The 9,441-nt window shown below is 46.5% G+C and overlaps 47 non-coding genes across 47 annotated transcripts in view; all 47 read left to right on the top strand.

The window, feature by feature from the left end:
* LOC148991183 (5S ribosomal RNA) overlaps window positions 1–42 on the top strand; it is a 119-nt gene extending 77 nt beyond the window's left edge. The window contains exon 1 of the ribosomal RNA XR_016157356.1: window positions 1–42. This exon is cut by the window's left edge and continues 77 nt beyond it. This is a non-coding gene — a ribosomal RNA (5S ribosomal RNA).
* Window positions 43–105: 63 nt separating this feature from the next.
* On the top strand, window positions 106–224 carry LOC148991182 (5S ribosomal RNA). The gene has a single exon (XR_016162591.1). It is a non-coding gene; the product is annotated as a 5S ribosomal RNA (ribosomal RNA).
* Window positions 225–287: 63 nt separating this feature from the next.
* On the top strand, window positions 288–406 carry LOC148991181 (5S ribosomal RNA). Its single transcript, XR_016161863.1, has one exon. It is a non-coding gene; the product is annotated as a 5S ribosomal RNA (ribosomal RNA).
* Window positions 407–579: 173 nt separating this feature from the next.
* On the top strand, window positions 580–698 carry LOC148991180 (5S ribosomal RNA). The gene has a single exon (XR_016160899.1). It is a non-coding gene; the product is annotated as a 5S ribosomal RNA (ribosomal RNA).
* Window positions 699–761: 63 nt separating this feature from the next.
* LOC148991179 (5S ribosomal RNA) lies at window positions 762–880 on the top strand. The gene has a single exon (XR_016155780.1). It is a non-coding gene; the product is annotated as a 5S ribosomal RNA (ribosomal RNA).
* A 172-nt stretch (window positions 881–1,052) lies between these two features.
* On the top strand, window positions 1,053–1,171 carry LOC148991178 (5S ribosomal RNA). The gene has a single exon (XR_016163831.1). It is a non-coding gene; the product is annotated as a 5S ribosomal RNA (ribosomal RNA).
* A 63-nt stretch (window positions 1,172–1,234) lies between these two features.
* On the top strand, window positions 1,235–1,353 carry LOC148991177 (5S ribosomal RNA). The gene has a single exon (XR_016157354.1). It is a non-coding gene; the product is annotated as a 5S ribosomal RNA (ribosomal RNA).
* A 63-nt stretch (window positions 1,354–1,416) lies between these two features.
* On the top strand, window positions 1,417–1,535 carry LOC148991176 (5S ribosomal RNA). The gene has a single exon (XR_016155769.1). It is a non-coding gene; the product is annotated as a 5S ribosomal RNA (ribosomal RNA).
* Window positions 1,536–1,708: 173 nt separating this feature from the next.
* On the top strand, window positions 1,709–1,827 carry LOC148991175 (5S ribosomal RNA). The gene has a single exon (XR_016160898.1). It is a non-coding gene; the product is annotated as a 5S ribosomal RNA (ribosomal RNA).
* A 63-nt stretch (window positions 1,828–1,890) lies between these two features.
* Window positions 1,891–2,009, top strand: LOC148991174 (5S ribosomal RNA). The gene has a single exon (XR_016161216.1). It is a non-coding gene; the product is annotated as a 5S ribosomal RNA (ribosomal RNA).
* A 63-nt stretch (window positions 2,010–2,072) lies between these two features.
* On the top strand, window positions 2,073–2,191 carry LOC148991173 (5S ribosomal RNA). Its single transcript, XR_016161784.1, has one exon. It is a non-coding gene; the product is annotated as a 5S ribosomal RNA (ribosomal RNA).
* A 63-nt stretch (window positions 2,192–2,254) lies between these two features.
* On the top strand, window positions 2,255–2,373 carry LOC148991172 (5S ribosomal RNA). Its single transcript, XR_016157353.1, has one exon. It is a non-coding gene; the product is annotated as a 5S ribosomal RNA (ribosomal RNA).
* A 173-nt stretch (window positions 2,374–2,546) lies between these two features.
* LOC148991171 (5S ribosomal RNA) lies at window positions 2,547–2,665 on the top strand. Its single transcript, XR_016160897.1, has one exon. It is a non-coding gene; the product is annotated as a 5S ribosomal RNA (ribosomal RNA).
* A 63-nt stretch (window positions 2,666–2,728) lies between these two features.
* LOC148991170 (5S ribosomal RNA) lies at window positions 2,729–2,847 on the top strand. The gene has a single exon (XR_016162044.1). It is a non-coding gene; the product is annotated as a 5S ribosomal RNA (ribosomal RNA).
* Window positions 2,848–2,910: 63 nt separating this feature from the next.
* LOC148991169 (5S ribosomal RNA) lies at window positions 2,911–3,029 on the top strand. The gene has a single exon (XR_016157352.1). It is a non-coding gene; the product is annotated as a 5S ribosomal RNA (ribosomal RNA).
* A 63-nt stretch (window positions 3,030–3,092) lies between these two features.
* Window positions 3,093–3,211, top strand: LOC148991168 (5S ribosomal RNA). Its single transcript, XR_016162590.1, has one exon. It is a non-coding gene; the product is annotated as a 5S ribosomal RNA (ribosomal RNA).
* A 63-nt stretch (window positions 3,212–3,274) lies between these two features.
* LOC148991167 (5S ribosomal RNA) lies at window positions 3,275–3,393 on the top strand. Its single transcript, XR_016161663.1, has one exon. It is a non-coding gene; the product is annotated as a 5S ribosomal RNA (ribosomal RNA).
* Window positions 3,394–3,566: 173 nt separating this feature from the next.
* LOC148991166 (5S ribosomal RNA) lies at window positions 3,567–3,685 on the top strand. The gene has a single exon (XR_016160896.1). It is a non-coding gene; the product is annotated as a 5S ribosomal RNA (ribosomal RNA).
* Window positions 3,686–3,748: 63 nt separating this feature from the next.
* LOC148991165 (5S ribosomal RNA) lies at window positions 3,749–3,867 on the top strand. The gene has a single exon (XR_016157351.1). It is a non-coding gene; the product is annotated as a 5S ribosomal RNA (ribosomal RNA).
* A 63-nt stretch (window positions 3,868–3,930) lies between these two features.
* On the top strand, window positions 3,931–4,049 carry LOC148991164 (5S ribosomal RNA). The gene has a single exon (XR_016157350.1). It is a non-coding gene; the product is annotated as a 5S ribosomal RNA (ribosomal RNA).
* Window positions 4,050–4,112: 63 nt separating this feature from the next.
* LOC148991163 (5S ribosomal RNA) lies at window positions 4,113–4,231 on the top strand. The gene has a single exon (XR_016157349.1). It is a non-coding gene; the product is annotated as a 5S ribosomal RNA (ribosomal RNA).
* Window positions 4,232–4,294: 63 nt separating this feature from the next.
* LOC148991162 (5S ribosomal RNA) lies at window positions 4,295–4,413 on the top strand. Its single transcript, XR_016157348.1, has one exon. It is a non-coding gene; the product is annotated as a 5S ribosomal RNA (ribosomal RNA).
* Window positions 4,414–4,476: 63 nt separating this feature from the next.
* On the top strand, window positions 4,477–4,595 carry LOC148991161 (5S ribosomal RNA). The gene has a single exon (XR_016157347.1). It is a non-coding gene; the product is annotated as a 5S ribosomal RNA (ribosomal RNA).
* Window positions 4,596–4,658: 63 nt separating this feature from the next.
* Window positions 4,659–4,777, top strand: LOC148991160 (5S ribosomal RNA). Its single transcript, XR_016161518.1, has one exon. It is a non-coding gene; the product is annotated as a 5S ribosomal RNA (ribosomal RNA).
* Window positions 4,778–4,840: 63 nt separating this feature from the next.
* On the top strand, window positions 4,841–4,959 carry LOC148991159 (5S ribosomal RNA). Its single transcript, XR_016157346.1, has one exon. It is a non-coding gene; the product is annotated as a 5S ribosomal RNA (ribosomal RNA).
* A 63-nt stretch (window positions 4,960–5,022) lies between these two features.
* Window positions 5,023–5,141, top strand: LOC148991158 (5S ribosomal RNA). Its single transcript, XR_016157345.1, has one exon. It is a non-coding gene; the product is annotated as a 5S ribosomal RNA (ribosomal RNA).
* A 63-nt stretch (window positions 5,142–5,204) lies between these two features.
* Window positions 5,205–5,323, top strand: LOC148991157 (5S ribosomal RNA). The gene has a single exon (XR_016157343.1). It is a non-coding gene; the product is annotated as a 5S ribosomal RNA (ribosomal RNA).
* Window positions 5,324–5,386: 63 nt separating this feature from the next.
* LOC148991156 (5S ribosomal RNA) lies at window positions 5,387–5,505 on the top strand. The gene has a single exon (XR_016157342.1). It is a non-coding gene; the product is annotated as a 5S ribosomal RNA (ribosomal RNA).
* A 63-nt stretch (window positions 5,506–5,568) lies between these two features.
* LOC148991155 (5S ribosomal RNA) lies at window positions 5,569–5,687 on the top strand. The gene has a single exon (XR_016160561.1). It is a non-coding gene; the product is annotated as a 5S ribosomal RNA (ribosomal RNA).
* Window positions 5,688–5,861: 174 nt separating this feature from the next.
* LOC148991154 (5S ribosomal RNA) lies at window positions 5,862–5,980 on the top strand. The gene has a single exon (XR_016160895.1). It is a non-coding gene; the product is annotated as a 5S ribosomal RNA (ribosomal RNA).
* Window positions 5,981–6,043: 63 nt separating this feature from the next.
* LOC148991153 (5S ribosomal RNA) lies at window positions 6,044–6,162 on the top strand. The gene has a single exon (XR_016157341.1). It is a non-coding gene; the product is annotated as a 5S ribosomal RNA (ribosomal RNA).
* A 63-nt stretch (window positions 6,163–6,225) lies between these two features.
* On the top strand, window positions 6,226–6,344 carry LOC148991152 (5S ribosomal RNA). Its single transcript, XR_016155758.1, has one exon. It is a non-coding gene; the product is annotated as a 5S ribosomal RNA (ribosomal RNA).
* Window positions 6,345–6,517: 173 nt separating this feature from the next.
* On the top strand, window positions 6,518–6,636 carry LOC148991151 (5S ribosomal RNA). The gene has a single exon (XR_016163111.1). It is a non-coding gene; the product is annotated as a 5S ribosomal RNA (ribosomal RNA).
* A 63-nt stretch (window positions 6,637–6,699) lies between these two features.
* On the top strand, window positions 6,700–6,818 carry LOC148991150 (5S ribosomal RNA). The gene has a single exon (XR_016161328.1). It is a non-coding gene; the product is annotated as a 5S ribosomal RNA (ribosomal RNA).
* Window positions 6,819–6,881: 63 nt separating this feature from the next.
* Window positions 6,882–7,000, top strand: LOC148991149 (5S ribosomal RNA). The gene has a single exon (XR_016155747.1). It is a non-coding gene; the product is annotated as a 5S ribosomal RNA (ribosomal RNA).
* Window positions 7,001–7,063: 63 nt separating this feature from the next.
* On the top strand, window positions 7,064–7,182 carry LOC148991148 (5S ribosomal RNA). Its single transcript, XR_016157340.1, has one exon. It is a non-coding gene; the product is annotated as a 5S ribosomal RNA (ribosomal RNA).
* Window positions 7,183–7,245: 63 nt separating this feature from the next.
* Window positions 7,246–7,364, top strand: LOC148991147 (5S ribosomal RNA). Its single transcript, XR_016157339.1, has one exon. It is a non-coding gene; the product is annotated as a 5S ribosomal RNA (ribosomal RNA).
* A 63-nt stretch (window positions 7,365–7,427) lies between these two features.
* LOC148991146 (5S ribosomal RNA) lies at window positions 7,428–7,546 on the top strand. Its single transcript, XR_016157338.1, has one exon. It is a non-coding gene; the product is annotated as a 5S ribosomal RNA (ribosomal RNA).
* A 63-nt stretch (window positions 7,547–7,609) lies between these two features.
* Window positions 7,610–7,728, top strand: LOC148991145 (5S ribosomal RNA). The gene has a single exon (XR_016157337.1). It is a non-coding gene; the product is annotated as a 5S ribosomal RNA (ribosomal RNA).
* A 63-nt stretch (window positions 7,729–7,791) lies between these two features.
* On the top strand, window positions 7,792–7,910 carry LOC148991144 (5S ribosomal RNA). Its single transcript, XR_016157336.1, has one exon. It is a non-coding gene; the product is annotated as a 5S ribosomal RNA (ribosomal RNA).
* Window positions 7,911–7,973: 63 nt separating this feature from the next.
* On the top strand, window positions 7,974–8,092 carry LOC148991143 (5S ribosomal RNA). Its single transcript, XR_016157335.1, has one exon. It is a non-coding gene; the product is annotated as a 5S ribosomal RNA (ribosomal RNA).
* A 174-nt stretch (window positions 8,093–8,266) lies between these two features.
* LOC148991142 (5S ribosomal RNA) lies at window positions 8,267–8,385 on the top strand. Its single transcript, XR_016160894.1, has one exon. It is a non-coding gene; the product is annotated as a 5S ribosomal RNA (ribosomal RNA).
* Window positions 8,386–8,448: 63 nt separating this feature from the next.
* Window positions 8,449–8,567, top strand: LOC148991141 (5S ribosomal RNA). The gene has a single exon (XR_016157334.1). It is a non-coding gene; the product is annotated as a 5S ribosomal RNA (ribosomal RNA).
* Window positions 8,568–8,630: 63 nt separating this feature from the next.
* On the top strand, window positions 8,631–8,749 carry LOC148991140 (5S ribosomal RNA). The gene has a single exon (XR_016157332.1). It is a non-coding gene; the product is annotated as a 5S ribosomal RNA (ribosomal RNA).
* Window positions 8,750–8,812: 63 nt separating this feature from the next.
* LOC148991139 (5S ribosomal RNA) lies at window positions 8,813–8,931 on the top strand. The gene has a single exon (XR_016157331.1). It is a non-coding gene; the product is annotated as a 5S ribosomal RNA (ribosomal RNA).
* A 63-nt stretch (window positions 8,932–8,994) lies between these two features.
* Window positions 8,995–9,113, top strand: LOC148991138 (5S ribosomal RNA). The gene has a single exon (XR_016155735.1). It is a non-coding gene; the product is annotated as a 5S ribosomal RNA (ribosomal RNA).
* Window positions 9,114–9,284: 171 nt separating this feature from the next.
* On the top strand, window positions 9,285–9,403 carry LOC148991137 (5S ribosomal RNA). The gene has a single exon (XR_016162452.1). It is a non-coding gene; the product is annotated as a 5S ribosomal RNA (ribosomal RNA).
* Window positions 9,404–9,441: the final 38 nt, after the last annotated feature.

Raw genomic sequence — 9,441 nt, 5'->3', positions numbered from 1 at the left:
CTTGGATGGGAGACCGCCTGGGAATACCAGGTGCTGTAAGCTTTATATAGTTTACTACCCTAATGTTCTAACCATTCAAATAGCCCAATTTTGGCAGCAGATTTCGCTTACGGCCATACCACCTTGAGAACGCCCGAACTCGTCTGATCTCGGAAGCTAAGCAGGGTCGGGCCTGGTTAGTCCTTGGATGGGAGACCGCCTGGGAATACCAGGTGCTGTAAGCTTTATATAGTTTACTACCCTAATGTTCTAACCATTCAAATAGCCCAATTTTGGCAGCAGATTTCGCTTACGGCCATACCACCTTGAGAACGCCCGAACTCGTCTGATCTCGGAAGCTAAGCAGGGTCGGGCCTGGTTAGTACTTGGATGGGAGACCGCCTGGGAATACTAGGTGCTGTAAGCTTTATTGTTTAAAAAAAAAAAAAAAAAAAAAAGAGTCAATGAAATGGTTCAAAAATCCTAAATTGTCTTTTTTCCCCTCGAAATGCCTGAAATATTCTCTGAGTTTCTTCAGAAAGCCTGAAAGAGTCTCTTTTTTTTTCTTCTTCAAATAGCCCAATTTTGGCAGCGGATTTCGCTTACGGCCATACCACCTTGAGAACGCCCGAACTCGTCTGATCTCGGAAGCTAAGCAGGGTCGGGCCTGGTTAGTACTTGAATGGGAGACCGCCTGGGAATACCAGGTGCTGTAAGCTTTATATAGTTTACTACCCTAATGTTCTAACCATTCAAATAGCCCAATTTTGGCAGCAGATTTCGCTTACGGCCATACCACCTTGAGAACGCCCGAACTCGTCTGATCTCGGAAGCTAAGCAGGGTCGGGCCAGGTTAGTACTTGGATGGGAGACCGCCTGGGAATACCAGGTGCTGTAAGCTTTATTGTATAAAAAAAAAAAAAAAAAAAAAGAGTCAATGAAATGGTTCAAAAATCCTAAATTGTCTTTTTTCCCCTCGAAATGCCTGAAATATTCTCTGAGTTTCTTCAGAAAGCCTGAAAGAGTCTCTTTTTTTTTCTTCTTAAAATAGCCCAATTTTGGCAGCGGATTTCGCTTACGGCCATACCACCTTGAGAACGCCCGAACTCGTCTGATCTCGGAAGCTAAGCAGGGTCGGGCCTGGTTAGTACTTGAATGGGAGACGGCCTGGGAATACCAGGTGCTGTAAGCTTTATATAGTTTACTACCCTAATGTTCTAACCATTCAAATAGCCCAATTTTGGCAGCAGATTTCGCTTACGGCCATACCACCTTGAGAACGCCCGAACTCGTCTGATCTCGGAAGCTAAGCAGGGTCGGGCCTGGTTAGTACTTGGATGGGAGACCGCCTGGGAATACCAGGTGCTGTAAGCTTTATATAGTTTACTACCCTAATGTTCTAACCATTCAAATAGCCCAATTTTGGCAGCAGATTTCGCTTACGGCCATACCACCTTGAGAACGCCCGAACTCGTCTGATCTCGGAAGCTAAGCAGGGTCGGGCCAGGTTAGTACTTGGATGGGAGACCGCCTGGGAATACCAGGTGCTGTAAGCTTTATTGTATAAAAAAAAAAAAAAAAAAAAAAGAGTCAATGAAATGGTTCAAAAATCCTAAATTGTCTTTTTTCCCCTCGAAATGCCTGAAATATTCTCTGAGTTTCTTCAGAAAGCCTGAAAGAGTCTCTTTTTTTTTCTTCTTCAAATAGCCCAATTTTGGCAGCGGATTTCGCTTACGGCCATACCACCTTGAGAACGCCCGAACTCGTCTGATCTCGGAAGCTAAGCAGGGTCGGGCCTGGTTAGTACTTGAATGGGAGACCGCCTGGGAATACCAGGTGCTGTAAGCTTTATATAGTTTACTACCCTAATGTTCTAACCATTCAAATAGCCCAATTTTGGCAGCAGATTTCGCTTACGGCCATACCACCTTGAGATCGCCCGAACTCGTCTGATCTCGGAAGCTAAGCAGGGTCGGGCCTGGTTAGTACTTGGATGGGAGACCGCCTGGGAATACCAGGTGCTGTAAGCTTTATATAGTTTACTACCCTAATGTTCTAACCATTCAAATAGCCCAATTTTGGCAGCAGATTTCGCTTACGGCCATACCACCTTGAGAACGCCCGAACTCGTCTGATCTCGGAAGCTAAGCAGGGTCGGGCCTGGTTAGTACTTGGATGGAAGACCGCCTGGGAATACCAGGTGCTGTAAGCTTTATATAGTTTACTACCCTAATGTTCTAACCATTCAAATAGCCCAATTTTGGCAGCAGATTTCGCTTACGGCCATACCACCTTGAGAACGCCCGAACTCGTCTGATCTCGGAAGCTAAGCAGGGTCGGGCCTGGTTAGTACTTGGATGGGAGACCGCCTGGGAATACCAGGTGCTGTAAGCTTTATTGTTTAAAAAAAAAAAAAAAAAAAAAAGAGTCAATGAAATGGTTCAAAAATCCTAAATTGTCTTTTTTCCCCTCGAAATGCCTGAAATATTCTCTGAGTTTCTTCAGAAAGCCTGAAAGAGTCTCTTTTTTTTTCTTCTTCAAATAGCCCAATTTTGGCAGCGGATTTCGCTTACGGCCATACCACCTTGAGAACGCCCGAACTCGTCTGATCTCGGAAGCTAAGCAGGGTCGGGCCTGGTTAGTACTTGAATGGGAGACCGCCTGGGAATACCAGGTGCTGTAAGCTTTATATAGTTTACTACCCTAATGTTCTAACCATTCAAATAGCCCAATTTTGGCAGCAGATTTCGCTTACGGCCATACCACCTTGAGAACGCCCGAACTCGTCTGATCTCGGATGCTAAGCAGGGTCGGGCCTGGTTAGTACTTGGATGGGAGACCGCCTGGGAATACCAGGTGCTGTAAGCTTTATATAGTTTACTACCCTAATGTTCTAACCATTCAAATAGCCCAATTTTGGCAGCAGATTTCGCTTACGGCCATACCACCTTGAGAACGCCCGAACTCGTCTGATCTCGGAAGCTAAGCAGGGTCGGGCCTGGTTAGTACTTGGATGGGAGACCGCCTGGGAATACCAGGTGCTGTAAGCTTTATATAGTTTACTACCCTAATGTTCTAACCATTCAAATAGCCCAATTTTGGCAGCAGATTTCGCTTACGGCCATACCACCTTGAGAACGCCCGAACTCGTCTGATCTCGGAAGCTAAGCAGGGTCGGGCCTGGTTAGTCCTTGGATGGGAGACCGCCTGGGAATACCAGGTGCTGTAAGCTTTATATAGTTTACTACCCTAATGTTCTAACCATTCAAATAGCCCAATTTTGGCAGCAGATTTCGCTTACGGCCATACCACCTTGAGAACGCCTGAACTCGTCTGATCTCGGAAGCTAAGCAGGGTCGGGCCTGGTTAGTACTTGGATGGGAGACCGCCTGGGAATACCAGGTGCTGTAAGCTTTATTGTTTAAAAAAAAAAAAAAAAAAAAAAGAGTCAATGAAATGGTTCAAAAATCCTAAATTGTCTTTTTTCCCCTCGAAATGCCTGAAATATTCTCTGAGTTTCTTCAGAAAGCCTGAAAGAGTCTCTTTTTTTTTCTTCTTCAAATAGCCCAATTTTGGCAGCGGATTTCGCTTACGGCCATACCACCTTGAGAACGCCCGAACTCGTCTGATCTCGGAAGCTAAGCAGGGTCGGGCCTGGTTAGTACTTGAATGGGAGACCGCCTGGGAATACCAGGTGCTGTAAGCTTTATATAGTTTACTACCCTAATGTTCTAACCATTCAAATAGCCCAATTTTGGCAGCAGATTTCGCTTACGGCCATACCACCTTGAGAACGCCCGAACTCGTCTGATCTCGGAAGCTAAGCAGGGTCGGGCCTGGTTAGTACTTGGATGGGAGACCGCCTGGGAATACCAGGTGCTGTAAGCTTTATATAGTTTACTACCCTAATGTTCTAACCATTCAAATAGCCCAATTTTGGCAGCAGAATTCGCTTACGGCCATACCACCTTGAGAACGCCCGAACTCGTCTGATCTCGGAAGCTAAGCAGGGTCGGGCCTGGTTAGTACTTGGATGGGAGACCGCCTGGGAATACCAGGTGCTGTAAGCTTTATATAGTTTACTACCCTAATGTTCTAACCATTCAAATAGCCCAATTTTGGCAGCAGATTTCGCTTACGGCCATACCACCTTGAGAACGCCCGAACTCGTCTGATCTCGGAAGCTAAGCAGGGTCGGGCCTGGTTAGTACTTGGATGGGAGACCGCCTGGGAATACCAGGTGCTGTAAGCTTTATATAGTTTACTACCCTAATGTTCTAACCATTCAAATAGCCCAATTTTGGCAGCAGATTTCGCTTACGGCCATACCACCTTGAGAACGCCCGAACTCGTCTGATCTCGGAAGCTAAGCAGGGTCGGGCCTGGTTAGTACTTGGATGGGAGACCGCCTGGGAATACCAGGTGCTGTAAGCTTTATATAGTTTACTACCCTAATGTTCTAACCATTCAAATAGCCCAATTTTGGCAGCAGATTTCGCTTACGGCCATACCACCTTGAGAACGCCCGAACTCGTCTGATCTCGGAAGCTAAGCAGGGTCGGGCCTGGTTAGTACTTGGATGGGAGACCGCCTGGGAATACCAGGTGCTGTAAGCTTTATATAGTTTACTACCCTAATGTTCTAACCATTCAAATAGCCCAATTTTGGCAGCAGATTTCGCTTACGGCCATACCACCTTGAGGACGCCCGAACTCGTCTGATCTCGGAAGCTAAGCAGGGTCGGGCCTGGTTAGTACTTGGATGGGAGACCGCCTGGGAATACCAGGTGCTGTAAGCTTTATATAGTTTACTACCCTAATGTTCTAACCATTCAAATAGCCCAATTTTGGCAGCAGATTTCGCTTACGGCCATACCACCTTGAGAACGCCCGAACTCGTCTGATCTCGGAAGCTAAGCAGGGTCGGGCCTGGTTAGTACTTGGATGGGAGACCGCCTGGGAATACCAGGTGCTGTAAGCTTTATATAGTTTACTACCCTAATGTTCTAACCATTCAAATAGCCCAATTTTGGCAGCAGATTTCGCTTACGGCCATACCACCTTGAGAACGCCCGAACTCGTCTGATCTCGGAAGCTAAGCAGGGTCGGGCCTGGTTAGTACTTGGATGGGAGACCGCCTGGGAATACCAGGTGCTGTAAGCTTTATATAGTTTACTACCCTAATGTTCTAACCATTCAAATAGCCCAATTTTGGCAGCAGATTTCGCTTACGGCCATACCACCTTGAGAACGCCCGAACTCGTCTGATCTCGGAAGCTAAGCAGGGTCGGGCCTGGTTAGTACTTGGATGGGAGACCGCCTGGGAATACCAGGTGCTGTAAGCTTTATATAGTTTACTACCCTAATGTTCTAACCATTCAAATAGCCCAATTTTGGCAGCAGATTTCGCTTACGGCCATACCACCTTGAGAACGCCCGAACTCGTCTGATCTCGGAAGCTAAGCAGGGTCGGGCCTGGTTAGTACTTGGATGGGAGACCGCCTGGGAATACCAGGTGCTGTAAGCTTTATATAGTTTACTACCCTAATGTTCTAACCATTCAAATAGCCCAATTTTGGCAGCAGATTTCGCTTACGGCCATACCACCTTGAGAACGCCCGAACTCGTCTGATCTCGGAAGCTAAACAGGGTCGGGCCTGGTTAGTACTTGGATGGGAGACCGCCTGGGAATACCAGGTGCTGTAAGCTTTATTGTTTAAAAAAAAAAAAAAAAAAAAAAAGAGTCAATGAAATGGTTCAAAAATCCTAAATTGTCTTTTTTCCCCTCGAAATGCCTGAAATATTCTCTGAGTTTCTTCAGAAAGCCTGAAAGAGTCTCTTTTTTTTTCTTCTTCAAATAGCCCAATTTTGGCAGCGGATTTCGCTTACGGCCATACCACCTTGAGAACGCCCGAACTCGTCTGATCTCGGAAGCTAAGCAGGGTCGGGCCTGGTTAGTACTTGAATGGGAGACCGCCTGGGAATACCAGGTGCTGTAAGCTTTATATAGTTTACTACCCTAATGTTCTAACCATTCAAATAGCCCAATTTTGGCAACAGATTTCGCTTACGGCCATACCACCTTGAGAACGCCCGAACTCGTCTGATCTCGGAAGCTAAGCAGGGTCGGGCCTGGTTAGTACTTGGATGGGAGACCGCCTGGGAATACCAGGTGCTGTAAGCTTTATATAGTTTACTACCCTAATGTTCTAACCATTCAAATAGCCCAATTTTGGCAGCAGATTTCGCTTACGGCCATACCACCTTGAGAACGCCCGAACTCGTCTGATCTCGGAAGCTAAGCAGGGTCGGGCCAGGTTAGTACTTGGATGGGAGACCGCCTGGGAATACCAGGTGCTGTAAGCTTTATTGTATAAAAAAAAAAAAAAAAAAAAAAGAGTCAATGAAATGGTTCAAAAATCCTAAATTGTCTTTTTTCCCCTCGAAATGCCTGAAATATTCTCTGAGTTTCTTCAGAAAGCCTGAAAGAGTCTCTTTTTTTTTCTTCTTCAAATAGCCCAATTTTGGCAGCGGATTTCGCTAACGGCCATACCACCTTGAGAACGCCCGAACTCGTCTGATCTCGGAAGCTAAGCAGGGTCGGGCCTGGTTAGTACTTGAATGGGAGACCGCCTGGGAATACCAGGTGCTGTAAGCTTTATATAGTTTACTACCCTAATGTTCTAACCATTCAAATAGCCCAATTTTGGCAACAGATTTCGCTTACGGCCATACCACCTTGCGAACGCCCGAACTCGTCTGATCTCGGAAGCTAAGCAGGGTCGGGCCTGGTTAGTACTTGGATGGGAGACCGCCTGGGAATACCAGGTGCTGTAAGCTTTATATAGTTTACTACCCTAATGTTCTAACCATTCAAATAGCCCAATTTTGGCAGCAGATTTCGCTTACGGCCATACCACCTTGAGAACGCCCGAACTCGTCTGATCTCGGAAGCTAAGCAGGGTCGGGCCAGGTTAGTACTTGGATGGGAGACCGCCTGGGAATACCAGGTGCTGTAAGCTTTATATAGTTTACTACCCTAATGTTCTAACCATTCAAATAGCCCAATTTTGGCAGCAGATTTCGCTTACGGCCATACCACCTTGAGAACGCCCGAACTCGTCTGATCTCGGAAGCTAAGCAGGGTCGGGCCTGGTTAGTACTTGGATGGGAGACCGCCTGGGAATACCAGGTGCTGTAAGCTTTATATAGTTTACTACCCTAATGTTCTAACCATTCAAATAGCCCAATTTTGGCAGCAGATTTCGCTTACGGCCATACCACCTTGAGAACGCCCGAACTCGTCTGATCTCGGAAGCTAAGCAGGGTCGGGCCTGGTTAGTACTTGGATGGGAGACCGCCTGGGAATACCAGGTGCTGTAAGCTTTATATAGTTTACTACCCTAATGTTCTAACCATTCAAATAGCCCAATTTTGGCAGCAGATTTCGCTTACGGCCATACCACCTTGAGAACGCCCGAACTCGTCTGATCTCGGAAGCTAAGCAGGGTCGGGCCTGGTTAGTACTTGGATGGGAGACCGCCTGGGAATACCAGGTGCTGTAAGCTTTATATAGTTTACTACCCTAATGTTCTAACCATTCAAATAGCCCAATTTTGGCAGCAGATTTCGCTTACGGCCATACCACCTTGAGAACGCCCGAACTCGTCTGATCTCGGAAGCTAAGCAGGGTCGGGCCTGGTTAGTACTTGGATGGGAGACCGCCTGGGAATACCAGGTGCTGTAAGCTTTATATAGTTTACTACCCTAATGTTCTAACCATTCAAATAGCCCAATTTTGGCAGCAGATTTCGCTTACGGCCATACCACCTTGAGAACGCCCGAACTCGTCTGATCTCGGAAGCTAAGCAGGGTCGGGCCTGGTTAGTACTTGGATGGGAGACCGCCTGGGAATACCAGGTGCTGTAAGCTTTATATAGTTTACTACCCTAATGTTCTAACCATTCAAATAGCCCAATTTTGGCAGCAGATTTCGCTTACGGCCATACCACCTTGAGAACGCCCGAACTCGTCTGATCTCGGAAGCTAAGCAGGGTCGGGCCTGGTTAGTACTTGGATGGGAGACCGCCTGGGAATACCAGGTGCTGTAAGCTTTATTGTTTAAAAAAAAAAAAAAAAAAAAAAAGAGTCAATGAAATGGTTCAAAAATCCTAAATTGTCTTTTTTCCCCTCGAAATGCCTGAAATATTCTCTGAGTTTCTTCAGAAAGCCTGAAAGAGTCTCTTTTTTTTTCTTCTTCAAATAGCCCAATTTTGGCAGCGGATTTCGCTTACGGCCATACCACCTTGAGAACGCCCGAACTCGTCTGATCTCGGAAGCTAAGCAGGGTCGGGCCTGGTTAGTACTTGAATGGGAGACCGCCTGGGAATACCAGGTGCTGTAAGCTTTATATAGTTTACTACCCTAATGTTCTAACCATTCAAATAGCCCAATTTTGGCAGCAGATTTCGCTTACGGCCATACCACCTTGAGAACGCCCGAACTCGTCTGATCTCGGAAGCTAAGCAGGGTCGGGCCTGGTTAGTACTTGGATGGGAGACCGCCTGGGAATACCAGGTGCTGTAAGCTTTATATAGTTTACTACCCTAATGTTCTAACCATTCAAATAGCCCAATTTTGGCAGCAGATTTCGCTTACGGCCATACCACCTTGAGAACGCCCGAACTCGTCTGATCTCGGAAGCTAAGCAGGGTCGGGCCTGGTTAGTACTTGGATGGGAGACCGCCTGGGAATACCAGGTGCTGTAAGCTTTATATAGTTTACTACCCTAATGTTCTAACCATTCAAATAGCCCAATTTTGGCAACAGATTTCGCTTACGGCCATACCACCTTGAGAACGCCCGAACTCGTCTGATCTCGGAAGCTAAGCAGGGTCGGGCCTGGTTAGTACTTGGATGGGAGACCGCCTGGGAATACCAGGTGCTGTAAGCTTTATATAGTTTACTACCCTAATGTTCTAACCATTCAAATAGCCCAATTTTGGCAGCAGATTTCGCTTACGGCCATACCACCTTGAGAACGCCCGAACTCGTCTGATCTCGGAAGCTAAGCAGGGTCGGGCCAGGTTAGTACTTGGATGGGAGACCGCCTGGGAATACCAGGTGCTGTAAGCTTTATTGTATAAAAAAAAAAAAAAAAAAAAAGAGTCAATGAAATGGTTCAAAAATCCTAAATTGTCTTTTTTCCCCTCGAAATGCCTGAAATATTCTCTGAGTTTCTTCAGAAAGCCTGAAAGAGTCTCTTTTTTTTCTTCTTCAAATAGCCCAATTTTGGCAGCAGATTTCGCTTACGGCCATACCACCTTGAGAAAGCCCGAACTCGTCTGATCTCGGAAGCTAAGCAGGGTCGGGCCTGGTTAGTACTTGGATGGGAGACCGCCTGGGAATACCAGGTGCTGTAAGCTTTATATAGTTTACTACCCTAATGTTCTAACCATTCAAA

This window comes from Pimephales promelas, chromosome 3 (assembly GCF_988280905.1).
Source record: "Pimephales promelas chromosome 3, fPimPro1.hap1.1, whole genome shotgun sequence".
In the NCBI taxonomy this organism is placed as follows: Eukaryota; Metazoa; Chordata; class Actinopteri; order Cypriniformes; family Leuciscidae; genus Pimephales; species Pimephales promelas.
The sequence above is the reverse complement of the archived record's forward strand: the minus strand, read 5'-3'. Positions and strand labels throughout refer to the sequence as shown.